A 15,536-nucleotide genomic window follows, 5' to 3' on the forward strand; every position below is an offset into this window, starting at 1 on the left:
AACTGCCTTCACCTCATCCTTCCTTATTTCTCCTCCGTTCTCCTCACTCATCACTCTCATTTTCTTCGTATTTCCCACTGCAGCTATCTTTCCTTCCCTATCCTCCTTCACATTTAGCAACTCCCTAAAATATTCTGCCCATCTTCCCCTCACTGCCATCTCTTCCATTATCAACTCTCCATTTGTACCTTTTACCTTTTCTTCCCTACTTGATTCGCCTCCTCTTCCTCTCTTAATTTCTTTCCAAAACATCTTTTTATTACTTTCAAAATTTTCTGTCATACTCCTACCCCATTTCACATCTGCTCTCCTCTTTGCCTCCTTTACCTTTTGCTTTACTTCTCTTTTCTTTTCTTTGTACCTCTCATATGACTCCCCTGTCCTCTTTTGTAACCAATCTGTGAATGCTCGCTTCTTCTCTTCTACAACCTTCTTTGTTTCCTCATCCCACCATTCACTACCCTTTCTTCTATTTCCCCCTGTCCTTCTTGTTCCACACACCATCCTTGCACACTTTAAGACTCCCTCCTTGAACCATCCCCATTCCTCCTCCACACCCATCTCTGCTCTATCCTTTACTCCCTCCCACTCCTCCTTCAGCTTCTTTTCGTACTCCTTCTCCTTTTCCTTTTCATTCAAGGAGTTCACTCTAAGAACCTCCCTACCTTTTGTCCCTTTCCTCCTTCTCCATCTATCCTCCACTCTCAACTTACCTTCCACCAAAAAATGATCTGATATTCCCCCACCCTCTCCCCTTAGCACATGTACATCCTTAACTCTTCCTATCATAATCCTATTTACCACTACATAATCCATTAGCGCTCTATCTACCACCCTTCCCTCCACCACCCTCTCCCATGTGTACTTATGCTTGACTTTCTTCCGAAACACTGTATTTGCTATCATCAACTCTCTTTCTAGACACATTTCCACCATCAACTCTCCACTACGATTCTTTCCTGGAACTCCACACTTCCCAACCACTCCATCGATTGGACCATTTCCCACTCTAGCATTAAGGTCTCCCAGTACTATTACATTGACATTTCTTCCTAAACCCTCATTTTATAATTTTTGGGGAGGACAAAACTCTGCCATATGAAATGTTGACTGCAGAGCAAAAACCCATATATAATATGGATGATTATATATCCAATAGGATAAATACTCTTCAAAGTATTCACCAAAGAGTTAGGAAACATATGCAGGTGTATTCACAAGAGATGAAGGAACAACACCACAAAATAGCTCATAAACTAGAACTGAAAATTGGAGAATTAGTAATGGTCAAACTAACCTCACCCAATAATAAACTTTCACCAAGGTACACTGGTCCATATAGGGTAATTGATTCTGCAGGTGGAAACAAGTTTAAACTTAAACATTTAGAATCAAGAGAAGAATTGATAGGACATTTAGATGACATAAGGAAAATTAGCTTGCAGATCTATGAAGATGATTATAGTAATACTTTGTGCATAAATATTAATAACCCTGGAGAATATGGAGAATATTATAATGATATTTTTCAAGAGTTGAACATTAATCTTGATGTATTTTACAGATAGTATTGACCATTTGTATGTAATTGGGATGGGAGACCTAAACAACTGGAACTTGGTGTCAAGCAGATACATGGAAACCTAAAACCTAGGATCTGCTGTGGTCAGACATGGAACCTTAAGGACTTAAGGACCTCTCATCTGAGTACACACATGAGTATTGTGACCATTTTAAAGTAATAAGACTGTCTTTGAAAATTAAGTGTGTTGAAAAAAATGAATATTGAACAAGAAGAGACACTCAAACTCTAGATTAGTGTGTTTTGCAAATTAATTGCTATTGAAAAGATGATAAACCATTCAGAATTTAAAGTTAGTGCTCATAGTGAATTTTCTAATCAATTACATCCTTTCTTTTGTGTTCCGAGAAGCTTCGCATGAACTCTCTGGTTAGGAATATGTCTGTTATGAACAACTGTCATTACCAACAAATTTTGGTAGACCAGATCCCTCATTGTAACATACAAGGATCTCATTACCTGTTTTTCCCTAACAAGACCAAGGTATCAATAAATTGTCCCGGGTTGAGTCCTAAATTGGATTTGGTTGAAGGTCTTGTCTCTATTCAAGATAACTGCGAATTGCATGCAGACACTATTTCCACCATTTCTAATACCCTTAATACAATGCATTTAACCGATGACACCTACATTTCAACCTTCAACTTCACATTGCCTGAAAACTCTCCTCCCTTGAAAATTAAGAGAAGACCATTGTCAAGATCTCCCTCAAATGATTTACATATACTACCAACCCTTATCATACCCTTACTTTCAGTGTTAGTGGCAGCACTGATTGCCTTTGTTGTATTCCGGAGATTGGCTCTGTCAAAGCAAATCAACCATGTAACCGCTTAATTCAATACCTTATATATATTGACATGCATGTTATTCACATTTATAGGTATTATGTTTATGTATTATTCCCAATTTATTGCATGAATGATGTATTTTGGAGGGTAGCTTAACAATTACGCAAGGGTAGATTAGCTTATTCTAGAAATATATTAGCAAGCCCTGTAAGAGGGAAATAAGAAATTGGTCGGGACGACCAAGGGTAGCTGCCGAGCCCTGTAAGAGGCCGGTAGTTGTACGAATGGAAATGAGCCTGCCTGCTCGCCTGCTGTTTTGATAACATTGAGGTGACGCTATGTCTATGTAAACACACCGACGGTGGTGACTGTTTTATAATCGATGATGTAATCAAAACTCTGTAAGCGCAGGTTAGCTTCGTTTGACTAATGCTGAGGTAAACGATTTTGCTAGTGGCATTGCAATGGCTTTCCGGATTGGTGCAAGGTGGAGAAGGAGAAAAAACTATTGGTGCATGAATTCAAAGTCACGCCCATAAGGAGTGACATTTATTTGAAAAGACATAGGAGATTGGATTAGAAAAATTAGTGACGTCAGACGAAGGTAGCTTAGCGTAGGATACGGGATCTCGTCAGACGATCTGGAGAGACGATCTAGAGAGACGATGGAGAGAGACGAGAGAAAGAGATCCTGAGTGTAACAAGACGGTGAAATTACAGTGAAAGAAAGAAAATTCACCACCCTTTTATTAACCCAAAGGACGAGAGAACTAGGCACGGGGCTTAGAAAATAGTGAGACTACAGGAAATACAAGGCATTGGGCATACTGCTTAAGAGGAACTTGAATATTTAGTGAAACTCACGTAAAGAAGGCAAGGGGCCTCGAGACGAGTGGTATTACAAGTCAAATATACGTGTAATGGTCGACGACCGACAGCGGTGGTGACAGTGGTGACAAGGGGTGGTGAAAGTAAAAGTGACCACATATTGATTGAACTGGAACTTAATGAAGAAAAATATATGAAAAGAAATGAATATAGAAAAGGAAGAATGATGTATGAAAAAACAAACTTTGATAAAATAAGAGAATTCTTTCAAAAGGAAAACTGGGAAGAAATATACAAAGAAGAAACAACAGAAGAGAAATGGAATATTTTGACAAATATTTAAAATGCTGGTACAACAAAAGTTGTAGGGAGTTAAAAGACAAAAGAGACAAAGCCTGGACCAGATGGAAAAAAGACAGAAGACTTGAAAAATGGAAAATATATACCTGTTATAGAAATGAATATGTACAAACGTGCAGAGAGGAAAAGAGAAAATATGAAAAAGATATCATAGAAAAGTGTAAAGATCAACCAAAACTATTCTACAGATTTGTAAACAATAAACTGAAAAACAAACAAGACTTGGAGAAATTAAGACAAGAGGGAGTTGAATACACTGAGGAAATGGAAATGGCGGAAATTATGAACAAACATTTTAAATCAGTGTTTACAAGGGAGAACATACAACCTGAAGAGAAAGAATGGAAAGAGAAAGTCCCCCCTATGGAAGAAATAGAAGTAACAAAGAATGAAATATTAACACACTTGAGTAATCTTGATGTCAGAAAATCGCATGGACCAGATGAAATAGCAAACTGGATACTGAAAGAATGCAGGAATGAACTGGCAGACAAAATACATAGCATACTAAACAGTTCCTTGAAAGAAGGAAACGTTCCAGAAGATTGGAAAAAAGCAAATATAGTACCTATATATAAAGGAGGAAATAAAGAAGAACCTACCAACTATAGACCAGTCTCTCTAACAAGTACAATAGCAAAAATTTGTGAAAGAATTATCAAAAGTAGATGGGTAAAATATTTAGAAAAAAACAAAGTATTAAATCCAAGGCAATTTGGATTCAGACAAGGACGATCATGCGTCACCAATTTAATATGTTTCTATTCAAGGCTAATAGATATAATACAAGAAAGAGATGGATGGGCGGACTGTGCATTTCTAGACCTAAAGAAAGCTTTTGACAAAGTACCACATAAGAAGTTGCTTAAGAAATTAGAAACTGAAGGAGGAATACAGGGCAAACTACTAAATTGGATGGAAGACTTTTTGCAAGAAAGAAAAATGAGAGTAGTGATAAGAAACCAGCACTCAAAATGGGATGAAGTAATAAGCGGTGTTCCGCAGGGAACAGTTCTGGCCCCAATAATGTTTGCTATATATATTAATGATATGGATGAAGGAATTGAAAGCTATATGAGCTTCTTTGCAGATGATGCAAAACTACTGAAAAGAGTGAAAACTGAAGAAGATTGTGAATCACTACAGAGAGATCTAAATAAAGTACAAGAATGGAGTAGGAAGTGGGAGATGGAGTTCAATACAAAAAAGTGTAGTATAATGGAATTTGGAAAAAGCAAAAACAGAATAACAGGAGCATATAAATTGGGAGAAGGAATAAAAAAAGTAGAAAATGAGAAGGACCTGGGAGTCATTGTTATGAATAATATGTCACCTGAGAAACATATAAATAAGATTTTTGGAGAAACTTATAATTTAATAAGAACAATCAAAGTTGCATTTACATACCTGGATGAAGAAATGGTGAAGAAAATCCTAATCACCCTGATAAGACCAAGATTGGAATATGCAGCAACGATATGGTCACCAAGTACAGAAAAATGTATAAAAAAACTTGAAAGAATACAAAGAGCAATTACAAAATTGGCACCAACACTCTCAAAACTATCATATGAAGAGAGACTAGCAAAACTTGAACTACAGACACTAGAGCAAAGAAGAGAGAGAGGAGATTTGATAGCTATTTACAGAATCATGAAAGGCATAGAAATTACTGATAGAGAGAATCTGATAAAATGGGATGATAGAAATACAAGAGGACACGGAAAGAAAATAAAAAAAGACAGCTATAGAAGAGATTTGAAAAAGAACAGCTTTCCTCACAGAGTAATAGACAGTTGGAACAAGTTAGATGAGACAGTGGTGTGTGCAAAAACAATACATGAATTTAAAAATGGTTTAGATGGAGTGAGATGTGAGGGCGGGACCCCGCGCGCGTGGCTCCCCTTCCGGTAGAGTGCAACTGGGTAAATACACACAAACACACACACACACCTTTTTCCAAACTCCATTATGCTACACTTCTTAGTATTAAAGTCCACTTCCCATTTCTGGAACTGGAGTCAGAAATGGAAAGTGGACTTTAATACTAAGAAGTGTAGCATAATGGAGTTTGGAAAAAGGAAAACAGGATATCAGGAAAATATACAATTGGAACCAAGGAGGTAAAGAAGGCAGGATCCAAAAAAGATTTGGGGGTAATTATCACAAACGACTTGTCCTATGATAAACAGATTAACAAAATTGTCAGGGATGCTTACAACTTGCTAAGATCAATAAAAGTGGCATTTGCATACTTGGACGAAGACACGATAAAAAAATATTGTTTACATTGATAAGGCCTAGACTAGAGTATGCAGCGACATTGTGGTCACCCAGTATCAAAAAGAATATAAAGAAAATTGAAAGAATCCAGAGAGCAGCAACAAAAATAGCACCTGCACTTGCAAACCTATCATATGAGGAGAGATTGGCTAAACTGGAGTTACTGACGCTGGAGCAAAGTAAAGATAGGCGACGGCTGACTTTACATCTACATATCTACATTGGTTTTACTAGATGTAAAGTCACCCATCACCTATCTGTACATCTACAAAAGCGGGCAATCAAAGAGCATCATAAGAATTTCCACAACGCTGTACTCAGAAGGGATGAACTGATCAATAACACCAAAATCATTGGATTGAGTGATGACCCTAGGAGACTACAATTACTCGAAGCCTTTCACATTAGAGACAAAGCTCCGGTCATTAACATACAGAGCAATTTAATCTCTACTATCCCATTATATAGAAACAAAAATCCCCCCACTTCCTCTACCCACTCTCTCCCTTCATCTCTCCCTCCTTCCCCTTCCACCTCCACCTCCTCTCTCACCCTCACTGACCACACCCGCCTAACCCTCCCTAGCCCCCAACCCCCTTACCCTGTGACCTCTGAGATCCCTTTTGTCTGACCTCTCTTGTCTGACCTGATCTTATATACATATAAATACTTATATATATATATATATATATATATATATATATATATACTTTTGTCTGACCTGACCTTATATACATATTCATCAGTCAATCCCGACTTGTCACTTTCTCTCTTCCCTTTAACCCCTTCCATACGGTGCCGCACACGTAGGCGTCATGAGGAGCAAGTGGATTCGCGATGCTGCCATATCGGCATCTTGATTATATTTATTGTAGTCGCCCCTGTGTTTTTACATTCTCCCTAATCTGCTCTTAATCCCATTCTCTGTGGTTTTCAAAATTCACGGGTGAAAGAGAGAATGATCGATATAAGCCTTGACTATATTTTATTATTACAACACGTCGTACAGCTGGCATTGGCTGCTGCCCACGAGATTTAAGTCCCGTAGTGAAGTGGTTAAATGTAAGTCTTCTTGTCTCTGTATTTATTTGCATTTATATTGTATCCCTCATATTTTACTTGCACACAATTGTCATCTTTACTATATTTATGTAATTTTTGTATTTTGTCACCATTACTGTAACTATGTAATTTTTGTTATTTCAGTTTACTCTTGAAAATGTCTTCTTCAAGACGAAACGTTGAGCTCAAATAAGAAAAAATGGAAGAATATAGAGACTTAGTTTCAATTCACCCGGTTAATGGCAAATCTCTAATCAGGAAAATTGAGAATTCAAAGAAAAAACTGAATAACTATAACAATGCTGTTGCTTTTAACTCCACGTATATATATATGTATATATATATATATATATATATATATACAGGTAGTCGTCGACTTACGACCTATGCGACTTACAACTGATCGACTTTACGACCACGAGATGGTGCAATAATATCTAACATTTAATAGAGTAATAGAATTGCAATGTTATGCCTGGCAGTGCAGTACATTACTCCGCACGCTGCGAGACGCGAGTACGATAGTTTTCGCAGGCTGCCGGCAGCGTCAGCATCCCAGCCAGCTAAATATTCTTTCATTTTGTTTGTTTGAAGTAAAATGTTTCCTAATTTTGCATTTCATTTTGTATTTTTGTATGTTTTGCAATTAATAAAATATAACAAACTTTTTATGCCTAGGCTAGTTTGTTGTCGATTACAATATGTTCGGTACAGTACTTAAACGAAAAGAATGTGTTTTGTTGAAATAAAAAGAATCCTAATTTTGCCTAACATTTTGTATTTTTATGTTTTGCAATTAATAAAATGTAACAGTATTTTTTTATGCCTAGTCTGTTGTCAATGACAAAATGTTCGGTACAGCATTTTGTATTTTTATGTTTTGCGATTAATAAAATGTAACAGTAAACTTTGTTTATGCCTAGTCTGTTGTCAATAACAATATTTTCGGTACAGTACGTAAACGAAAAGAATTAATAAAATGTAACAGTATTTCTTTATGCCTAGTCTGTTGGCGATGACAAAATGTTCGGCACAGCATTTTGTATTTTTATGTTTTGCGATTAATAAAATGTAACAGTAAACTTTGTTTATGCCTAGTCTGTTGTCGATAACAATATTTTCGGTACAGTACGTAAACGAAAAGAATGTGTTTCGAATTTTTTTTTTTTCCTAATTTTGCTTTACAATGATTTTAATGTAACCAACAAAAAAGGATTTGTAGGTCAAAGATGACAGGACTTTATTCAGTATGCGTAGGCCTAGGCTACGTTTCTTAACAAAAACGATAAAAAGTTCATGAATACTAAACAACGTAGCTCAAAGATAATAAGATTTTATTCAGTATGCATATGTTTCCTAAAGAAAGTCTGATGGTAAAATAATACAAAGGTTAACAAATACAGTATTAAATATCATAGGTCAAAGATGATAGGATTTTATTCAATATGCTTAGGCCTAGGCTACGTTTCCCAAAGAAAATCAGATGAAATTATAAAAAGGTTAAAAATATTATACAACATAGTTCAAAGATGCTAAGATTATTTCAGTATGCTAAATATACAATATATATATATATATATATTATATAAAGGGTAATATATACTGTATATATATATAGACCGACTTGCATCCAGATCGACTTACGACCTGTCTGTCAGAACCGAACTCGGTCGTAAGTCGACGACTACCTGTATATATTTTCATATACATTTTAACAACCACAATGCACTTTAACCCCTTCATTACCGACCCGTCAACCTTATGTGAACAAACGTTTCAAACCGTCCCACGAATGGCTGGAGCCTTATGTTTGTAAACACAGACACTTGCCACCACTTGGGTAGAAATAACCCAGAAACCGAGGCCTTGAGAGCCCTCAATACACACAGCTTATAACTGTGACACGTGTGTGTCACAGGGAGCACGCACGGTTCCTGGCAGGTGCACTCAGCCATGACACGCAGGTGTCACAAAACACATATCCGGTACTCAAGGGGTTAATTCTAAGCCATCAAGGCCGACATACAGAAATTGAAATGCGGTACTGCCAAGGACTCGAACTCTAGCATCCTCATGACAAGTGCAGTAGTGACTTACCAACTAGGCTATCAAGAGAGATAAAGACTGAGCGCAATTTTTTCTTATATATTTGTATGCTCGAGTCACATACACATACATGAAATTTTGCCTTCAACTCATCTCCACTATGATAGTACAATTGGAAGTATACAAACGTGGGGAAGTATTTGTACAACACTGAATGGGTCCCAGTGATTAGAGATACATTTTAACAGCCACAATCCACTTTAATTCTAAGCCATCAAGGCCGACATACAGAAATTGAAATGCGGTACTGCCAAGGACAAAAACCCTAGCATCCTCATGACAAGTGCAATAGTGACTTACCAACTAGGCTATCAAGAGAGATAAAGATTGAGCGCAATTTTTTCTTATACATTTGTATGCTCGAGTCACATACACATACATGAAATTTTGCCTTGAACCCATCTCCACTATGATAGTACAATTGGAAGTATACAAACGTGGGAAAGTATTTGTACAACACTGAATGGGTCCCAGTAATTAGAGATACATTTTAACAACCACAATCCACTTTAATTCTAAGCCATCAAGGCCGACATACAGAAATTGAAATGCGGTACTGCAAAGGACTCGAACCCCAGCATCCTCATGGCAAGTGCGGTAATGACTTACCAACTAGGCTATCAAGAGAGATAAAGAGACAAAGTACAATGGTAGCAATAGGAAATCTATATGAAAGGGGTTTTCCCTCATACACTGGGTTAGGTAACCCCAGTGGCCATTACAATCCATAAAAATACAAAAGTTTCACATCACAAACATTGGGCATAGTATAACCTGAAAATAACTCCAGATGGACCCCATATCACATCATTCACACATCAACACTAGTATTAAAAAATGTATAGCAAATGAAATCTTTCCACTAAAACATGGATTCACTTTGGCATCTTCCAGAAAAGACCTGTCTCATTGCAATTAAAAACCTGCTGCGACAGGTAACCCTTAGAATCCACAAGCCTCCTATAGTCAACAATGAAGTTCTCTGTTGCCATTGTGTCAGAGTTTGCTGCTTCACCATGCCTCACAATGCTGTGGATGCTGGTTCTTCTTTTAAATTTCTCGAACCACCCACGGCTTGCCTTGAATGCTTCTTCTTTGTCTGTTGATGCTCCTGGCATTTTCTTAACAAGGTCAGTAAAAATTACTCTTGCCTTCTCATAAATCATGGTCTTGTTAATAGTGTCACCTTGCATTTGCTTCTTATTGATCCACAAGAGAAGTAACCTTTCAACATCTTCAAAAATATGTGGTCATTGCATAGATATTTTTGTCACTCCCTTTGAAGCATCTGCCTCCTTAATGTTGTCCCTGTTCTTGAGGATAGTACAAATAGTTGATGTAGTCCAATTGTATGTGCGTGCTAGGTCAGCCATGCTCACACTTTGTTTGCACTTCTCAATGATTTTATGTCTCAATTCTACTGTGATTTGTCTTCTCTTATTCCTGTCTTCTTGCAGTTTTTTCCTTCAGGGACATTCTTGCAAGAGTTAAACTTTATAGTGAAAAATACACAAATAATGTGCCTGAACACAAGTTTGGAAAATGTATGATCAAAAGTGACACTAAGATGCTGCCAGAATAAGCACTAAACACAGACTGATAGCCGAGCTTCCCGTATATGACAAATTTATTCGTGATACTTTATTTCATCACTAATCAATCACCACATAAACATATGTTTTGTTTCCAATTGCATATCATGATCCACTTAGTTACCATGATGCAATTATTACAATATGCTTGGAAAATATCCAGAATTGCATCTGCAGACAAATTTTATTACAAACACATTTTCTATTGTTTTGGACAATTCTAAGACACTTTTCTTCTATGATAGTTTCATAAAAAATGTTGCAATTTCAAGTTTTGCACCAACACTACAATTATACAGGTAAAATATTCAATTTTTTAAATAGAAACAGGGTTATATACCATTGTGGACTAATCTACGACTCTCTAGTTCCATGAAATTTCTGTTAAAAATAACTCATTTTCAAGGTAAGCCTCCCCCTCCCCTTCATAATTTTTGGAGGGAGAGCCAGGGATCTGGAAATTGAGGGTTTTGAGTGGGGAAGTAAAAGATGAGTGGGTAATTCTGATCTAACCAACTAAACAAAATCTAACTTAGCCTACCCAATTCCACACATGCATAACCTAGCATTATAGCCACTGCGTTTAAACTAAAGGTGGGGTTGCAGCCCCACAGGATAGACATTGACTGGCAGAGAGAGTATCATGACACTTTTAGTTACATATGACTGGCTAGAAAGAAAATGGCAAAACTCGAAAATGCACCATTTACTATGGAAATGCCATAGAAGAAAAATGTGTTTGAATAGTCCAAAATAATAGATACTGTAATCATAATTTTACAATTGAATTTGCTGCAGGTGTAATACTGGATATTTTTTATGCACTCAGTTGGGTTACTTGAAAACTATAAGATTTACTGGATTTTAAGAAAAAAAAATTCAAGACTCCAAGGTCAAAGTAAAAAATTCAAGATTTAGTAGAAAATTTCAAGCAGTGGCAACATTGACTGAGAAGCAGACAGGAACAAGCTAGCAATGAGTCACAAGGAGACACTCCTTGTGACTAGCTAGGTAGAAAGGAACCTTTGTGTTGGGCACCACATGAATCACAAAACATCGCTTGAGTCTATTTTTTCTTTAAATTTTGCTCATTATGCAAATCACTCATACTGTGAGGTGCTTGTTAAGCGAGGTTTGACTGTATTACAATAAGGTAAATAACTCTTTCTTTTCAATCTTTCAAAGTTGGCTGATCCAGTACTTTTAGTCTTTCCTCATATGGTTTATCTACCATGCTGGAGACCAATTTGGTTGCTGCCCTTTGTATTCTTCCGATCTTGTTTATATCCTTCACTCTGTGTGGGGAGCATACTACTGATACATATTTCAATCTTGGACATAACAGGGTTTCAATGAGTTTTTTTCATCATCCCTTCATCTATATAGTGGAATACCACTCTAATCTTCTGCAGTAGTCCATATGTCTCTCCCACAATCCTGCTGATATGTCTGTCAGGTAACAGCTTGTCTTTTATCAAGGCTCCCATTTCCAGTACTTTGCATTTTTTGGTATTGAACTTCATTTCCCATTCTTGGCTCCATGCAAAAATAGAGTCTAGATCTTTTTGCAATGGTCTACCATTCTCATTCTTCTCATGATTTTTTGGATCATCTGTAAACATGTTGGCATAGTTTGTTATACTTTCCATCATGTCACTGAAATAGACAAGAACATTATTGGTGCAAGCACTGAACCTTGTGGAACTCCACTCATTACTGCTCACCAGATTGACATCTTATCCTTTACAACTGTCCTCATATATCTTTTCTTGAAAAAATCCTTCATCCATTCTAGTAATTTGCCACTCAGTCCTCCAAAATGTTCATACTTCCACATAAGTTGACTTTGAGATATATCATCAAATGCCGTCTCTAGGTCTAGATACCTGCAGTCCACCCACCCCTCTCTCTTTTGCAGCACATCAATTACTCTGAAGTAAAAGTTTAAAAGCTTCAACACACATGACCTTCTAAATCTGAAGCCAAACTGGTCTATCAGAATGTTCATCTTTCCAAGATATCTGGTCCATCAATCTTTCACAATCCTTTCACATAATTTCACTATTGTACTGGTTAGTGATACTGGCCTATAATGTAATGGTGTCTCCTTGTTTCCATCTTTGTGAATAAGGGTAGTTGTCTATGTACCTTTCCCAGTTCCTCTTTTTGTAAAAGAGTGTTATTTAAAGATAACATCATCATCCCACGCTGTACTACTGAATAGAACTACAGTTAGAAGTCGAAATACATAAGACTCCCAGCCTCCAGTCTTTTCTTCAGCTCTTACTGTGGTATTAGTTTATATATATATATATATATATATATATATATATATATATATAAATACAGGTAGTCGTCGACTTACGACCGAGTTCGGTTCCGACAGACAGGTCGTAAGTCGATCTGGACGCAAGTCGGTCTATATATATATACAGTATATGTTACCCTTTATATAATATATATATATATATATTGTATATTTAGCATACTGAAATAATCTTAGCATCTTTGAACTATGTTGTATAGTATTTTTAACCTTTTTATAATTTCATCTGATTTTCTTTGGGAAACGTAGCCTAGGCCTAAGCATATTGAATAAAATCCTATGATATTTAATACTGTATGTGTTAACCTTTGTATTATTTTACCATCAGACTTTCTTTAGGAAACATATGCATACTGAATAAAATCTTATTATCTTTGAGCTATGTTGTTTAATATTCATTAACTTTTTATCATTTTCGTTAGGAAACGTAGCCTAGGCCTACGCATACTGAATAAAGTCCTGTCATCTTTGACCTACAAATCCTTTTTTGTTGGTTACATTAAAATCATTGTAAAGCAAAATTAGGAAAAAAATATTTCGAAACACATTCTTTTCGTTTACGTACTGTACCGAAAATATTGTTATTGACAACAGACTAGGCATAAACAAAGTTTACTGTTACATTTTATTAATCGCAAAACATAAAAATACAAAATGCTGTACCGAACATTTTGTCATCGACAACAGACTAGGCATAAAAAAATACTGTTACATTTTATTAATTGCAAAACATAAAAATACAAAATGTAAGGCAAAATTAGGATTTTTTTTTATTTCAACAAAACACATTCTTTTCGTTTAAGTACTGTACCGAACATATTGTTATCGACAACAAACTAGCCTAGGCATAAAAAGTTTGTTATATTCTATTAATTGCAAAACATACAAAAATACAAAATGAAATGCAAAATTAGGAAACATTTTACTTCAAACAAACAAAATGAAAGAATATTTAGCTGGCTGGGATGCTGACGCTGCCGGCAGCCTGCCAAAACTATCGTACTCGCGTCTCGCAGTGTGCGGAGTAATGTACTGCACTGCCAGGCATAACATTGCAATTCTATTACTCTATTAAATGTTAGATATTATTGCACCATCTCGTGGTCGTAAAGTCGATCAGTCATAAGTCACATAGGTCGTAAGTCGACGATTACCTGTATATATATATATATATATATATATATATATATATATATGAGGCCCCGCATAGAGAAGTGTCCCATGTGACACAATGGCCGGTTTTGAGTTATGCACATATAACACTATTTTGGCCCTTCTACTTCAATCAAGCATGTCGGTAAGGACAAACCGTGACCTGCAATATGGTCGAAACACTCCTAAACTATAGTGGTAAAACCTCACGCTCGCTCGGTCGGCGCAAAATAGTGTTATATGTGCGTAACTCAAAACCGGCCATTGTGTCGCATGGGACACTTCTCCATGCGGGGCCTCATATGTGTGTATATATGTATATATATACATATATAAGCTATATATATACAATATATGTATATATATATATATGCAGAAGAAATCACTTGAACGCGTGATACTAGTATGCAGACAAACCACTGGGAAAATGAAAGAGATGAGACCGAGCGCTTTCGTCTATTCAGACATTTTCAAGGTATAGATACATAAAAGAGACAAGTATACAGTGCTCGACAAAATTTGCGCCTGCTTAGGCCAGACCGGGCGCAAACTATGGCGAAAAAATGATGGTCATTTGATGGTGAAACAAAGATGTCAGAACTCGCGCCTGCCTGTATGACGTCACTGCATCCAAGGACGATGCGACCAGGGAAGCTGGAGCGCGTCAGTTGCCTCAGGGCTTTCGTGGAGGTAGGGTGTGTGTGGCGTTGTGCTCGTGAGGGGGCCAAGTTTTGTGTCGCATTTTTTTACCTTTTTTCCCTTTTCAGTGTAAATATGGCTCCGACCAACCATTTAAGCAATGAATAGATTGCACAGGTGCTGGTATTGAAAGATGCAGGCCATGGAACGAAAGAAATAAGTGACTTGATGAACATAAACCCTTCCACAGTGCGCAGGTGGATAAGGCGTCGACGCCAAGAAAACAGTGGTGCAGACCCAGTGCCTAGAAAACACACTGGCAGGCCTAGGAAAACTTCCCATAGGGCTACTAATGGCCCTATGGTGAAGGGCTACTAATGGCCCTATGGGAAGTTTTCCTAGGCCTGCCAGTGTGTTTTCTAGGCACTGGGTCTGCACCACTGTTTTCTTCAGTGACGTCATACAGGCAGGCGCGAGTTCTGACATCTTTGTTTCACCATCAAAATGACCATCATTTTTTCGCCATAGTTTGCGCCCGGTCTGGCCTAAGCAGGCGCGAATTTTGTTGAGCACTGTATATACTCAGAAGGTTAAGGTGGATCTCTCCCAGTGCCATATTGGCTCAAGTGTCCGGACATTTGGTTTACAATTTTTGTTATGATAAATTCATCCAATTTGTATAATCCTTGACTTAAATTTAAATTATTAACAAATGTATTCTTGATCAGACTGGATTCTATGATGTTTCTATTCAAATAAGAATTACTTTTGACAATTACTTTAGCTTCATTCCAATTGATACAATGGTTAAAATC

General features: G+C 36.9%; 1 protein-coding gene across 10 annotated transcripts in view; it reads right to left on the bottom strand.

Annotated features, from left to right (window-relative positions):
• Positions 1-15,536, bottom strand: part of Zir (dedicator of cytokinesis) — a 661,124-nt gene that overhangs the window by 623,131 nt on the left and 22,457 nt on the right. The gene's annotated exons all lie outside the window — the stretch shown is intronic.

The sequence above is a fragment of the Oratosquilla oratoria genome, chromosome 24, assembly GCF_046742065.1.
Source record: "Oratosquilla oratoria isolate Oo_2021 chromosome 24, ASM4674206v1, whole genome shotgun sequence".
In the NCBI taxonomy this organism is placed as follows: Eukaryota; Metazoa; Arthropoda; class Malacostraca; order Stomatopoda; family Squillidae; genus Oratosquilla; species Oratosquilla oratoria.